Raw genomic sequence first — 14,243 nt, forward strand, 5'->3', positions numbered from 1 at the left:
GTTGCTGAGATTTGATCCTGCCCTCAGATCTCTACTCTCAATACCTGTGAGAGGGTGTAGTCCCCAAGCACCGATAATGTCAACTTCTGATATAGCCTTACCTAAGATCTACCTCTGATAGCTGTGAGAGGAGCAGATCACCATCTGTCCAGTTCCCCAGGCACTGCTAATGACTAGTGGCAGGCTCCCTTGAGTTGTGCCCTCAGTATCTGAAGAGAAGCAGGTAGACACCCTTCTGGGTCCCCAGGTGACTGGCAGCCTCCCCGGAGATCAAGCCCCAGTACCTGCGAGAGAGAGACAGGTCGTCATCTGTCTATCCCCAGGCAGAGTGCACCACAGCCTCCAGAGTTCAAGCCCCAGTGCCTGTAGGAGTGGCAGGTTTGGCACCTGTCTGTTACCAGGCATGAACCGCAGATTCCTGAGTTCAAGCTCTGGTATGTGTGGAAGAGGCAGGTCGGCACCCCATCCATTCCCAGGTGTGCTAATGGTGACCACAGACTCCTAAATTCAAGCCTCAGTACCTGCTGTTTTGTTAATTTTTAAATGAGGTTTTTGTTTGTTGTTTTGTTTTTAATTTTTGAGCCATAGCCAGAAGTACTCAAGGTCTACTGGCTGTCCTCCAGAATCACTACTTTTTTTTTTTTTGGGTCACACCCGGCAGTGCTCAGTGGTTACTCGTGGCTCTAACGCTCAGAAATCACTCCTGGCAGGCTCGGGGAACCATATGGGATGCCTAGATTTGAACTACCATTCTTCTGCATGCAAGGCAAATGCCCTACCTCCATGCTATCTGTTTGGCCCTCAGAATCACTTTTGGCAGTGCTTGGTGATCATCATACTGGGAATCAAATCAAATTAACTGGGCCTAACACAAGGCAAGCACTTCCTTGAACTACATTTTCAGCCTAGTTTTATATAGCCTGAGATTTATAAAGAAAAATATAACAAGTTACCAAAGCAACAAATGTTTTTCCTAAATACATCTTCAGAGACAAATTTATTTATTAATGTAGATATATAGTTAATGTAGATATATAGATATATAGTTGCATTTGGCTTTATGCTAGAATCAGAGTTTTTACCCATTAATTGTACAATTCATATTACATAACATTACTGAATTCTTAATATGCTCTATATTGGATGGCATGGAATAGAATAAGCAATGTACAGTATGGAACATCTTTTGAATGAGGAAACTATAAATGATAGAAATTTCAGTTTCATGTGATTTGAGAGAAATGCCTAAAGAATTCATTTGCCTTGATTATAGAATAAGTGGTAGCTTAATATCAGGGAAGTATTTTTGAGGATGTGATGCTTAAGCTGTTATAGAAATAAATGGCATAATGGGATGGGGGATAGTCTAAGCCAGGGATCTTCAAACTTTTTAAAGTGGGGGCTGGATTACGGTCCCTTAGAGAGCTGGAGGGCCGAACTATATGAACTACTAATTCCTACTCACACTGCACATATCTTATATAAATAAAATGAAAACCATTTATAAATAAACAGATCACGCACCAGTATTTCAATGGAAACTGTGGGCCTGCTTTTGGCTAATGAGGTGGTCAATGTCCAGTTCCATATTTGTCACTGCCAGCCATAACAAGTGATGCAAGTGGGAATCAGTTAATCTTGATCTGGTTGGAGATTTCAGATGTTTCATTCTTGAAAAAGTCTGTTCACAGGTATAAGTGCTACCAAAGATGGTTACCATTTTGAGTGCATGGTTCCTGATATTTGATATGTCTCAGAGGGGAGAGAGGCATAGAAATTCAAAAGGTTACTTGACTTAAATGCATCTTTCAGAGAGTCACAATTCTGCAGTTCAGCCAGTTCCATTTGGTAAATTGTAAGGACATTTTCAATCTCAACATAAAATGGGTTACAAAAAAGCTGTATGTCCTGTTCATGGAGATGAAGCTCTTTGAATCTAAATTGAAACTCCTTTTGCAACAATTCTAGTGAAGCCAGACATGTTTCCTTTGGGAATGCAACCAATGGTTAGTCAGCTGACAGGTTTTGAGTTGTTGGGAGATGACTGAAGTTTTTCTCCTGTACTTGTTTGATGAGAAGGCCTAATTTTACTTCAAATGCTTTCACATGCGATGCCATATCACAGATGAGCTTCCCCTTGCCTTGAAGTTGCAGATTGAAACTGTTGAGTAGCTCTGTTATATCTGTCAGAAAGGCAAGGTGCCATTTCCATTCTGTATCATTGAGCTCTGGTACTTCTTGGTTTTTTGAAAGTAGTAAAGCTGTAATCTGCAGAAGTAAGTCATAGAAACGCTTCAAAACTCTCCCTCTACTCAGCCAATGGACTTCTGTGTGGTATAGAACATCTTCATGGGCAACATTTACCTCAGATAGAAATTCCTGTGCTTTATTGCATGAGTTCTAATGTAATTAACACAAGATACCACAATTTTCATAACAGAGTCCCACTTCAGTGATTTACAACACAGCGATTTACAACAACCCCTTTAAAATGCTTCAGCATCGAACCCCTAATTTTCCACATGGGCAATTCAGCATCGAACCCCTAACCTCCCAACCACTGCCCACCCCCCAACTTTGATTTCAGCACTGAACGCCTCACCACCCCCAAAGGGGAATTTTCATATGAGCCACCCACAGCCCAATCGTGCAGAACCCCCCATCTGGCAAAAATTTATTTCTATGGCACTTTTGACTGATCTTCGGCAGTGGAGGGAGTGGAGGAAAACCTCACTGACAGACAGGCACAGCACACAGACACCATGTTGCCTGGGGGTGGAGCAGGCGCCTTTTTACATCATATAGTCACCCACATGTGGTACTCCTCGCTACGCGGTACCTGGCGCCCTCCAGTGATGTAATCAGCAATGCATGCGCCAAGCACCAGGCGCAAGGGCGCATCAGTGTCTCTCTCAACACCGCCCTCAAGCCCACCCTCCCAGCACACAACATGCCGTGAGGTCATCCCTGAGAAACCGTGACACTGAGTGTATATGCTGGCAGGTATTTTGGCAACCAAACAGCGTTCACTGCTGGCAGGCCACATCAGATTCCTCTGCAGGCCGCATGTGGCCCGCAGGCCGTAGTTTGAAGACACCTGGTCTAAGCTATCACCAAAGATTATAGAGTGAGACAGATAGGGTAAGGCTGTGTGTAGGTGAGGGCTACAACACTATAAAAGAAAACTAGTGTGAGTAGGTTATAAGTTGCCCATGATGAGAAATTACATTAAAATAGCTCAGAGAAAAGTGGAGATTCAGGCATAAATATTAAGTATTGAAACATAATTTTCAAGGTAGATTTTGCCCTTCATCATTCAATAATGATCCTTGACTTCTTTTTCATTTACCCCCCGATTTGTATTTCTTATGTTCCGCAACAAACCTCATGGTCTCATACTGTTCAGTAAAAATAATCATTTGACATTTTAATACTTGCCTATTGTCTCTGAAATCTAATGTTCTCTCCCATTTAAAAGAATCTATCTTAGGGTTGAAGAGATAATATAGATGGTCAGTCCTGGGTAAGGTGTTCACATACATCTAACAAGAATTCTGTCTCCAGCACATCCTGTGGCTCTTGAGTCCAGATCCAGGAATAAGACCCAGTGTGAATCCTTGGTACATAGATACAGGAATAAACCCTGAGCACTTCTTTGAATAGCCCAAACAAAACAAAACAAATTTAAGAAATGGAACCAATCTCACTGAGTTGGTAAAAGGATTCAATGAATACTTTTCACTACCTTATAAGTGGTATATATGTTGTTAGATTCTGTTCTCTTAGTTGCTGGTTTTCTTTCTTTCTGTTATTGGCACTATTCTCTTATCGGACGTACTTAGCTCTTGCTGGCACTATCGGTTATTATACCTGCCATTCCAATTAATTATCTCCAAGGTTAGAGGTTCACCAGAGAAAGGGAAAGTGAGATTTAGGTGGAAAAATTGAATAGGTTCTGGAAATAGGGGAAAAATGAAGCCAGTAGTAAGGAAAATTTAATTCAGTTTGTCATTGTTGTATGTATGAAGGTAAATAAACCAACAACAAAATATTATGACTATTTTAATAATCTATGTTTAAGTATTTAAGTAACATTAAACATCTTACATTTAATTTCATCAATATAATGGCTAAACTTTATTCTTATACTATACATCTTACAAAATTAGCTATATGACATACAATTTCAGTGGTACTCTCAAATGAAACCCTGGCAATAACAACTGATTAAATCAAAATAAATGATTTCCCATAGTCACTCCTTAGTATACTGATCTCCTTTGATATAGCACTTGAAATCTTTTTCTGAGTTAACAGCCATCAGTCTACATTGGTCTTTAATATTCTAAAGATCTTCAAATTACATAGACTGCATCCTAATTTCTGCTATCTTTTCTGTTTCTCATTAAACTAATTAACACATTAACCTTGCTGAGTTCATTCATTTTTTAGAAGGCATTAACTGTGTATTCACTTGGATGATTTCCACGACACCTTTGCTTAAATGACTCTTCATCACAATATTCTTGAGTCTAACTCTAGATGAGTTCAGAATTTTTCTAAATTATTTTGTGACCATTTGTTATTGTTTGGGGCCACAATAGTTTCAGGGATTAATTCCAATTCAACTTTTTTCTCAAAAGTCTCTCTTGACAGGCTTCTGGGGCTATGAGGGGTGCTGAGTCAGTCTGATGTATGCAAGACATTCATAAATCAAGGCACACATTTCATATTTAGCGAGTTTATATACTTGTGGCGTATACATATATAGTACATGTAAAATTTCTTATTTCTGCCTTTTATAATTTTTATTCCATACTAATTATTGTGGAGTCTTATTATCTTGCTCTTGAGTATACAGAATATATGTGAGGATGGAAATACTTTCTGTCTTCATATATTTTCTTGATTTTTGTAAAAAAAAATTCAGAATATTTTTGGCATGTTGAAGGAATTTGATTCATATTTAATCCATAAACCAATCCATAAAGTAAACTCATAAAATAAAATCTTTTCTATTTTAAATATGAGGCCTATTAACATAGTAAATATTTTTATAGAGGTCCTGTCACCTTGGAGACAGTTGGAATGATGGTCAACATGTGTCTGTAACTAACTAGCTATATTTCATGCACTAAATTATATTCAATTTAAGATATGCAGGAATATTATTTAATTAAAATATGTTCTTAATACTTTGTTTTGGATTGTTTTCTCAATCCAAGTCTAAGCATCTAATTAAATATAAATGATGCATCCATATAATTTATATAGAAATATATCAATAGTTTATTTTAGATTGTTAAATTGTGAATACATTCATAACCTGAAAATGTAAACTTATAACTGGAAAATATATTTAATATGAATAATGCTAATTATAATTAATTCACCTCTAGTAAATAAATGACCTTTTCTGCTAAAGCAGATGACCAGCATGTTATTCATAACAATAGTTCTTTTTAACACCAAATGAAAATAGTAAATAACTAAGAGTTTGAGAGGATTTTGCCAGATATTAACATAAATTTCTTCTATTGGACAAATATGAAATCACAAAGGAAATCAGAATAATTTTATACAAGTATAATTTTACAAATTAAATAATATTTAAATGTATTAATTGAATGAAAATTTAAATTAATTACATAACTGGGAAGTTAAAGAAATTTTTAATATTTACTAATTTTCTCTACATATAGATAATATTCTTAAGACATATCACCTATGTTTGAGATTTAACTGTCATTTGTCATTATGTATTATTTATGTGTCAGTTCATTTTTTACTCATGAAAAGCATTTTTGGATTCTGTATTAGACTAAATTAAAGAAAATAGGTATAAACTTTAATGTTATACTTTACCTGTTACATTAGAAATTTTAGTCAATTTAGTGTAGTCTTTCTGAATCTTGTTTTTTCCTATCTGAAATGAGTATAAAATGCTACTTTATCAGTGCTTCTTTAGCAGAACCAAATGAGTTTATACATTTAAGATATATAATATATACAAGATAATATACATGACTAAAGTTATTTGGTAAACTATTAAAAAAAGAAAAGTTCCTAAAGTAAATTGATATATATTTCTGTTTGGGGGTTAAATTCAGCTGTGCTCAAGAGTTAGTACTGGTTCTCCTCTCAGGAATTACTCCTGGTAGGCTCAGGAGAACATATGGGATTTTAGGGATGGAATATTGGTTAGCTGCATCAAGTCAAGAGCCTTACACTCTGTACTATCTCTCTAGCCCTATAAATAAAAATCTTTCATTTACTACTGGCATCACTATATGGTGAATAAAATGAACATGTATGTATATTAGAACTTATGTTTTGCAATTACAGTGACCCAGCTAAACTGAACTAAGATGGCTGAGGTCCCTCAGAAAACTGAGTATTGAGCTATTGGATTGCAGGTTTTTGTTTTTGTTGTTGCTGTTGTCTTTTGTCCATTACTGAATTTGGCTTAGAGTGATATTAGAACATAATGTTGCTAGTCTTTGGAGTTAGACAGATCTTACTGTAGTTCTGGCCTTGCCAGTCATTATTTCTGTTGTCTAAGCCAACTATTAAATCTACCCAAATTTGTTTTCTTTATTATAAAATAAAATAATAAGCAATTTAAAGGGCTCTTATGAGTACTAAATGTAATAGCTATTATTTCCACAAATATTTATTGAGTGTATAAGATGTCTAAATGATATTGTATACATGGAGAGATAATAAATTGAAAAATTGTTGATCGTATAGCTCATATATATAATATGAATATTGACAAATGACAAGACTACTTTTAGAGAGCAATAATATTAAAAGCAGAGTATAGAAATATTAATGAGTTTAAGAGATAGTTACTTTATTTTTATTATTCTCATTGAATCTTCATAGATAAACATTTCAAAATTGTTCATGATAGAGTTTAAGTTATACAATGTTATAACACCCATCCTTTATTAGTGTACACTTCCCAACACCAATGTGTCCCCAGTTTCCTTCAAGCCCCTTTTGAGGGACCATAAACCAGTCATTCTGGCCCATAGTAGGAAGCATGGTACAAAGTGTCAAGGGAGTGCAGTTAAGACAAAGAATGTACTGTTATAAAAGTGCTAGTTGGAAATGATCACTCTGGTCAAGAATAAGGTGCTAATAGTAGATAAAATATGGTTGCTTTAGATAAGGTAGACAAGAATTTCATTTTTGAAAATTTTAGGCATCGTTAAAAGTATTGGCTTTGTAAAGATCTTAAGGAAGTTTTCAAAGAAAACTGCTATTACAAATATATTTGGCATGTTTAATACATCAGTTATATATAACATATAGTCAATAGTAAAAGATATTTTGTCCATATGACCCTTCTCTTGTCTCTTTTCTTTGCTTCTTTCATTTATGGATAAAGTTCATAGTAGGATCATAAATTGTTAGCCAGTTACTACTCTAGTAGCAAATATTTATTATATAGTCATGGTGATAGGAACTTCCAATACCTTTCATGTACATTTCAACTTAGTATACAGGTACTTGTTAAAAAACAAAAAGATTAAATATGAAAAATATTTCCTCACATATGCTTTCATGACCAGTAGAAGATTTGAAATCTCATAAATTATATGCACCATTTCTAGGACTTCTAGCCACACATACTTTTATTTAAATCTAAACAACTCAGATCTTGAATTAACTTTTAATGGGCTTACAGTTTTTGTTAAATTTTGGTTTGGCCTTTAAAGAGGACCTATTGCCAATCCTTTTTAGTCTCTTAAAAAATTTAAGAAACAAAAACATGCCCAAATATTTTTTTATAAAGCTAACATTGCACTAATGACAATAGCAGGAAGAGGCACTACAAAAAATAGAATTACAGGCCATTATTCTTGATTAACAGGAAAGCAAAAATCCTCAACAAAATACTATCCAATGGAAGTCAGCAATTCATAAAGAAGATCATATACCATAGCTAAGTAGGATTAATCCCAGAGATGCAAAGATGGTTTAACTTATGCAAGTCAGTCAATAAATATTTATATCAAAAAAGAAAATATAAAATCATATAATATAGCAATCTATGTAGAGAAAGCACTTGACAAGTTCTAGAAATCTTTAGATTAAAATTCTCAATGAAATGGGAATTAAAGTAACTTTCCTCAATATAATTAAGGCCATTTAGCATAAGTCTATGGCAAGTATTCAATGGGAAAAACTAAGTCTTTCCTTCAAGATAACACAAGAAAGGTTATACAACCCCACTACTTCTATTCAATAAAGTACTCACAGTAACTTCTATAGCAATTAGGCAAGAAAAATATATCAAATGTATACTAATAGGAAATGAAGAACTTAAGCTCTTACTATTTGCAATAGCTACAGTATATTTTGAAAATCTCAAAAACTCTACAAAAATATTCTAGAAACAATAGATTTACATAAAAATGGCAAAGTTCAGAATTAATATACAAATATTCATATATTTTTCTACAAACAAATAATAAAAAGAAGATATTTAAAGAAATAATCTCATTCTCAATTGTGCCTCAGTCAAGTATCTTGTAATCAACTTAACCTATACAAGACTATAAAACACTGCTTTTGGTCTACAGTCATACCAATCTGAATGCGCCCGATCTCGTCTGATCTCAGAAGCTAAGCAGGGTTGGGTCTGGTTAGTACTTGGATGGGAGACTGCCTGGGAATACCAGGTGCTGTAGGCTTTAAAAACAAAACAAACCAAAACAAACAAACAAACAAAAAAGAAACCACTGCTTTTGGTGGTGTGAATGCTGCACTGGTGAAGGAAGATGTTCTTTACATGACTGAAACCCAGCTACAATCATATTTGTAATCAAGGTGTATAAATATAGTAATAAAAAACAAATAAAAGAGGAAACAAGGAAATGGAGACACAGTTTTTGCTCATGGATTGTGAGGATTAATATCATTAAAATGGCAATATTTTCCAAAATCATTGTACATATTTAATGCAATCTCTATAAGGAGCCCCAAGTCATTTTTCAGGGAAATAGATCAAACACTCCTGAAATTGATATGAAAAAATATACTTTCATGAATAGCTAGAGTAATGAGAGGTATCACTTTTCCCAACTTTAAACTACTATTAAAGAATAGTCTTTAAAACACCACGGAATAAAGACAGACCCTCAGTGCAATGGAATAGATTTGAATATTCTGGAATTGACCCTTAGATGTATAATTAATTCATCTTTGATAACAGAGCAATAGGTACAAAATGGAGGAACGAAAGCCTCTTTAACAAGTTGTGTTGGGATAACTTGTCACCTACATGCAAAAACCTTAATGTCAGACCTGAAACCATAAGTTACTTAGAGGAAAACTTAGGTAGAACTTAGGTAGAACTTAGCATTGAAGCTAAAGGCATCTTCAAGGATGAAATACCAGGCCAAGCAAGTGGAAGCAAAGATAAACAAATTGGACTACATTAAATTAAGAAGTTCCTTTTTTTTTCTCTTCATATTTGGGTTTTTGGGCCACACCCACTGATGCTCAGGGGTTACTCCTGGCTATGTACTCAGATATTGCTCCTGGCTTGGGGGACTATCCTGGGTCAGCCATGCAAGGCAAATGCCCTACCACTGTGCTATTGCTCCAGCCCCTAAATGAAGCTTTGTAATTATATACAAAAATCACCCATAAAATGGGAGATTGGGTATTCACCTAATATCCTTCTGATACACAGTTAATATCTAAGATATATAAGTCACTGGTAGCTTAGCACAAAATAAAATTAAGCTTATACAAAAATGAAAAAAGTTGAACAGATATTACCTCAAAGAAGGAATACAGATTGACAAAAGGCACTACTTGAAAACTGCTCAAGATATTTATTTTCTTTCTTTCTGTCTTTCTTTCTTTCTGTCTTTCTTTCTTTCTTTCTTTCTTTCTTTCTTTCTTTCTTTCTTTCTTTCTTTCTTTCTTTCTTTCTTTCTTTCTTTCTTTCTTTCTTTCTTTCTTTCTTTCTCTTTTTCTTTCTTTCTTTCTTTCTTTTCTTTTCTTTCTTTCTTTCTTTCTTTCTTTCTTTCTTTCTTTCTTTCTTTCTTTCTTTCTTTCTTTCTTTCTTTCTTTCTTTCTTTCTTTCTTTCTTTCTTTCTTTCTTTCTTTTCTTTCTTTCTTTCTTTCTTTCTTTCTTCTTTCTTTCTTTCTTCTTTCTTTCTTTCTTTCTTTCTTTCTTTCTTTCTTTCTTCTTTCTTTCTTTCTTTCTTTCTTTCTTTCTTTCTTTCTTTCTTTCTTTCTTTCTTCTTTCTTTCTTTCTTTCTTTCTTTCTTTCTTTCTTTCTTTCTTTCTTTCTTTCTTTCTTTCTTTCTTCTTTCTTTCTTCTTTCTTTCTTTCTTTCTTTCTTTCTTTCTTTCTTTCTTTCTTTCTTTCTTTCTTCTTTCTTTCTTCTTTCTTTCTTTCTTTCTTTCTTTCTTTCTTTCTTTCTTTCTTTCTTTCTTTCTTTCTTTCTTTCTTTCTTTCTTTCTTTCTTTCTTTCTTTCTTTCTTTCTTTCTTTCTTTCTTTCTTTCTTTCTTTCTTTCTTTCTTTCTTTCTTTCTCTTTCCTTCTTTCTTTATTTCCTTCTTTCTTTCATATTTTTGGTTATACTCAATGGTGTTCAGGGGTTACTCCTGGCTCTGCATTCAGAAATTGACCCTGGCATACTTGGGGGACCATATGGAATGCCAGGAATCAAACTGGTGTCCATCCTGGGTTGGCCTATGCCAAGCAAATGCCCTACATCTGTGCTACCACTCCACCCCCAAATCTATAATAATCTATAATCCAAATTTATCATCATTAGGAAAATACAAATCAAAGCAACATTGAAATACCATCTCACACCACAGAGACTTGAACACATCACAATGAACAAGAGCAACCAGTGTTGGCACAATCAGAGAGAAACAGCTCTGATCCAGATCTGTTTCAGCAAACAATATAAATATTCAAAATCTAGAAATCAAATTTTTTATGATCTAGCAATTTTACTCATAGGAAAATATCCTAGAATTTCAAAAACACAATTCAGAAAAGACTCAGCATTCCTATGTTCATTGCAATATTATTCATAATAGTAAGAATATGGAAACAACCCAAGTGTCTGAGACACAGTGGTACATCTACAAAATGTAATAATATATGACTATTAGGATAAATGAAGTCATGAACTTTACTTATACTGGATGGATATGAAGAGTATTATGTTGACCCAGAGGTGAGGTATAGACAGAATAATTGCACTCATTTGTAGAATATAGAAAAGATAGCATAACAATATTATCCACAGATAATAGAGATGAGGGCCAAGAGAACCAGTTCCTGATAGGAAGCTCGCCATAAATAATGGGGTAGTGCAGTTAAGGCAGAAAAGGGACCACTATGGCAGTGATAACTGGAAATGATCACTCTGGGCAACATTTGGTTGATAAAAGGAAATAAAGTGATATACATGGTATCCCTTCCATAACAGTATTGTAAACCACAGTGTTTAAAAACTAAAAAAAGGGGGAAAAAGTGAAAAAGAGAAAGAGAGTAGAGAGGAAGGAAGAGAAAAAGGGAGATGAGAAAGTGACTAAGATCAGGGAAACTGGGGACATTGATGGTGGGAAATGTGCTAGTGAAGGGTGTTGTATATTGTATGACTGAAACTCAAACATGAACAAGTTTGTAACTGAAAAAGACCGACTGTATTATGAACAACCTATAACCACAGTGTTTAAATAAAGTACCGTATTTTCCGGCATGTAAGACAACTGGGTGTATAAGACGATTCCTTACTTTTCCTGTTAAAATATAGGGTTTGAGCACTGTAAAGCCTTATGCCATAGATGACACCCGGAGACTGGATAGGATGCAGCGCTCGGTAACTCAGCTCCTCTGTGTGCCCTGAAAGATGAATCAGGACAAGCAGAGGACTGAGTGATGATGCCTGGCAGCTGCATGTTATGCGGTAATAAGAGGGAGCGGCTCACTCGTATCTGAAGCTGGAGTAAGTTTCAGCATGCAGTATACGGGCGGCGTCTAAGACAACTCCCGAATTTTTGTTTGTTTGTTTTGTTTTGTTTTTTGGGTCACACCCGGCAGCGCTCAGGGGTTAGCCAGCGCTCCTGGCTCTACTCAGAAATCTCTCCTGCCAGGCTCAGGGGACCATATGGGATGTCATATGGGATTGGAACCTCCTTCCTTCTGCATACAAGGCAAACGCCCTACCTCCAGGCTGTCTCTCCGGCCCGATCCCCGACTTTTAAGAATTTTTTTATGCATCAAAAAGTTGTCTTATTACGCCGGAAAATTCGGTAATTTATTTAAAAAGGAAATAATTATTTTGATAATTGATTTATTACAATTTAGAATTCAATTTACCCATTAATGAATATAAACAAAATTATTCCAGGAAAATATCTCGAGTCCTTTGAATATATATTCTCTTCACCTAAACTTTGCCTATTAGATAGAATCTTATGATGTTGGGTTTTAGACTTATTATATTCTATTAACCTCATTCTCCAGTTACAGTGAATAAGATAGTTAATCTTGAGTCTTGTTTTTCACTTAATATCAATCTGTTGTAATTGCTATTCATTTTTTTGTACTTTCCTCATTATCCCAGTCCTATACTTTCCCCACGCCAGTCATTGGAACTTTTCTTTAAAATATATCTATACATTTTATGCATGTATACATGTATATATATAAACATATCCTCTTTTGTGTTAAATTTTATGCATGTCATAATTCCAGGTGAACTCTTTCAGAAGTCCCTGTTCTCTACATTCCAGCTATTTAATTGAGTCTGCTAACTAGTTGTAGGGATATATCTTTTGAACTTATTAGAAATGCAAAAAATCAACCCTATATTAGAGCTATTGACCCTGTATTTAAGGTCTGAGATGCACTTGCATAAAAATAGCATATAAAATATCATGTAAAATGCATGGCTATGCTCATGTCTTGGATTTTGTCTAACTTTAGTATGTCAAATTCTATTGATTTTCATATCTTATCTTTAAGTTGATTTCCCCTAAATCTGATTTTTATTTTCCTATTTCTATGTATTTGCTTTCTTTATGCCTAGAATGTCTTAATTCTCTAGTCTTGAGACTCATAACATAAACTTATTAACTTTTAAAACTCAGATTAAAAAAAAATAAAACTCAGATCAGGGCAGGGAGATGTCTCAAAGAATTGGAGCACATGCTTCATATGTGGATTCCTTGGTTTGATTTCTGTCATTGCATGGTTCCCTGAGCACTACACAGAACAATTCCCAAATATTCAGGAATAACAACCTCCTAACCACCATGAATATGGCAACTTCCTGATTAATAAAATGATCTAGCTCAAAGGCAAAGTACTCTGTGATTGATCATCAATTATACTTTTATATATGTCATAGCTAAAATTGATTTGTACAGTGATGTTATAAATTGTGAAAGAGAGGCACATATGGCAGTGCTCAAAGTTTACCACTGGCTATTTTGCTGAAAGGTTGTTCCTGGTGGGTAAGGGACATATGCCATGATGGAGACCAAACTCAGGCCCACTGTGTGTGAGGGAAACTCCTCCAATTCCGTACTATCACTTTAGCTCTGTACAATGAGTTTTACCTCTTGTTAAAATTCCTTGTAGAATTCCTTGGTCATTCCTTGTAGATAATACAGAGAAGTATTATTCCATATTTATAGACAACTACATACATTGTATGCTGAGAAGGTGTGCAAACTGACCTTTTCATATGAGAAAATTGGTAAATATTGCATTGCTTAAACAGCAAATGACTTAAAAGATAAAATATTTCCTTCCTATAACATAAATGCATGTGTTTATATACTGTATACCTCATAATTGTTATATATTGGGAATATCAGTGAGTTGGACGCATTCCTTGTTATGTGGAAAACTCTGACTTTGATCCCTAGCACTGTATGTGTACCAAAACACCACTTCATGTAGCCTAAAAAAACTTTAGTACTGCTGGTGTGGCCCTAGTGATCTTAGCATTACTTGGACCAAGCAATACGAAATCACTTGGCAAGCACTGAGCTTTCAGACCTGCATGACTGGTAAAATATTAGGAGTAATCTCCTATCTCTGTAAAGACTGTGTTTTTGTCTCTCACCTTCACTAACTCTTTGATGACTCTTCAATTGACAATCATTTGTTTAACTGTGTTTGATGAACTCAGTTTGGGCCTGAATTGACTTTTTTTTTAAATTAATATCTTTATTTAAAAAGCC

The 14,243-nt window shown here is 34.7% G+C and overlaps 1 protein-coding gene and 1 non-coding gene across 4 annotated transcripts in view; both read left to right on the forward strand.

Moving 5' to 3' along the window:
* DLG2 (discs large MAGUK scaffold protein 2) overlaps positions 1 to 14,243 on the forward strand; it is a 2,242,830-nt gene that overhangs the window by 524,905 nt on the left and 1,703,682 nt on the right. The window lies entirely within an intron of this gene.
* LOC126019499 (5S ribosomal RNA) lies at positions 8,587 to 8,705 on the forward strand. Its single transcript, XR_007499183.1, has one exon. It is a non-coding gene; the product is annotated as a 5S ribosomal RNA (ribosomal RNA).

This window comes from Suncus etruscus, chromosome 9, assembly GCF_024139225.1.
Source record: "Suncus etruscus isolate mSunEtr1 chromosome 9, mSunEtr1.pri.cur, whole genome shotgun sequence".
NCBI lineage: Eukaryota > Metazoa > Chordata > Mammalia > Eulipotyphla > Soricidae > Suncus > Suncus etruscus.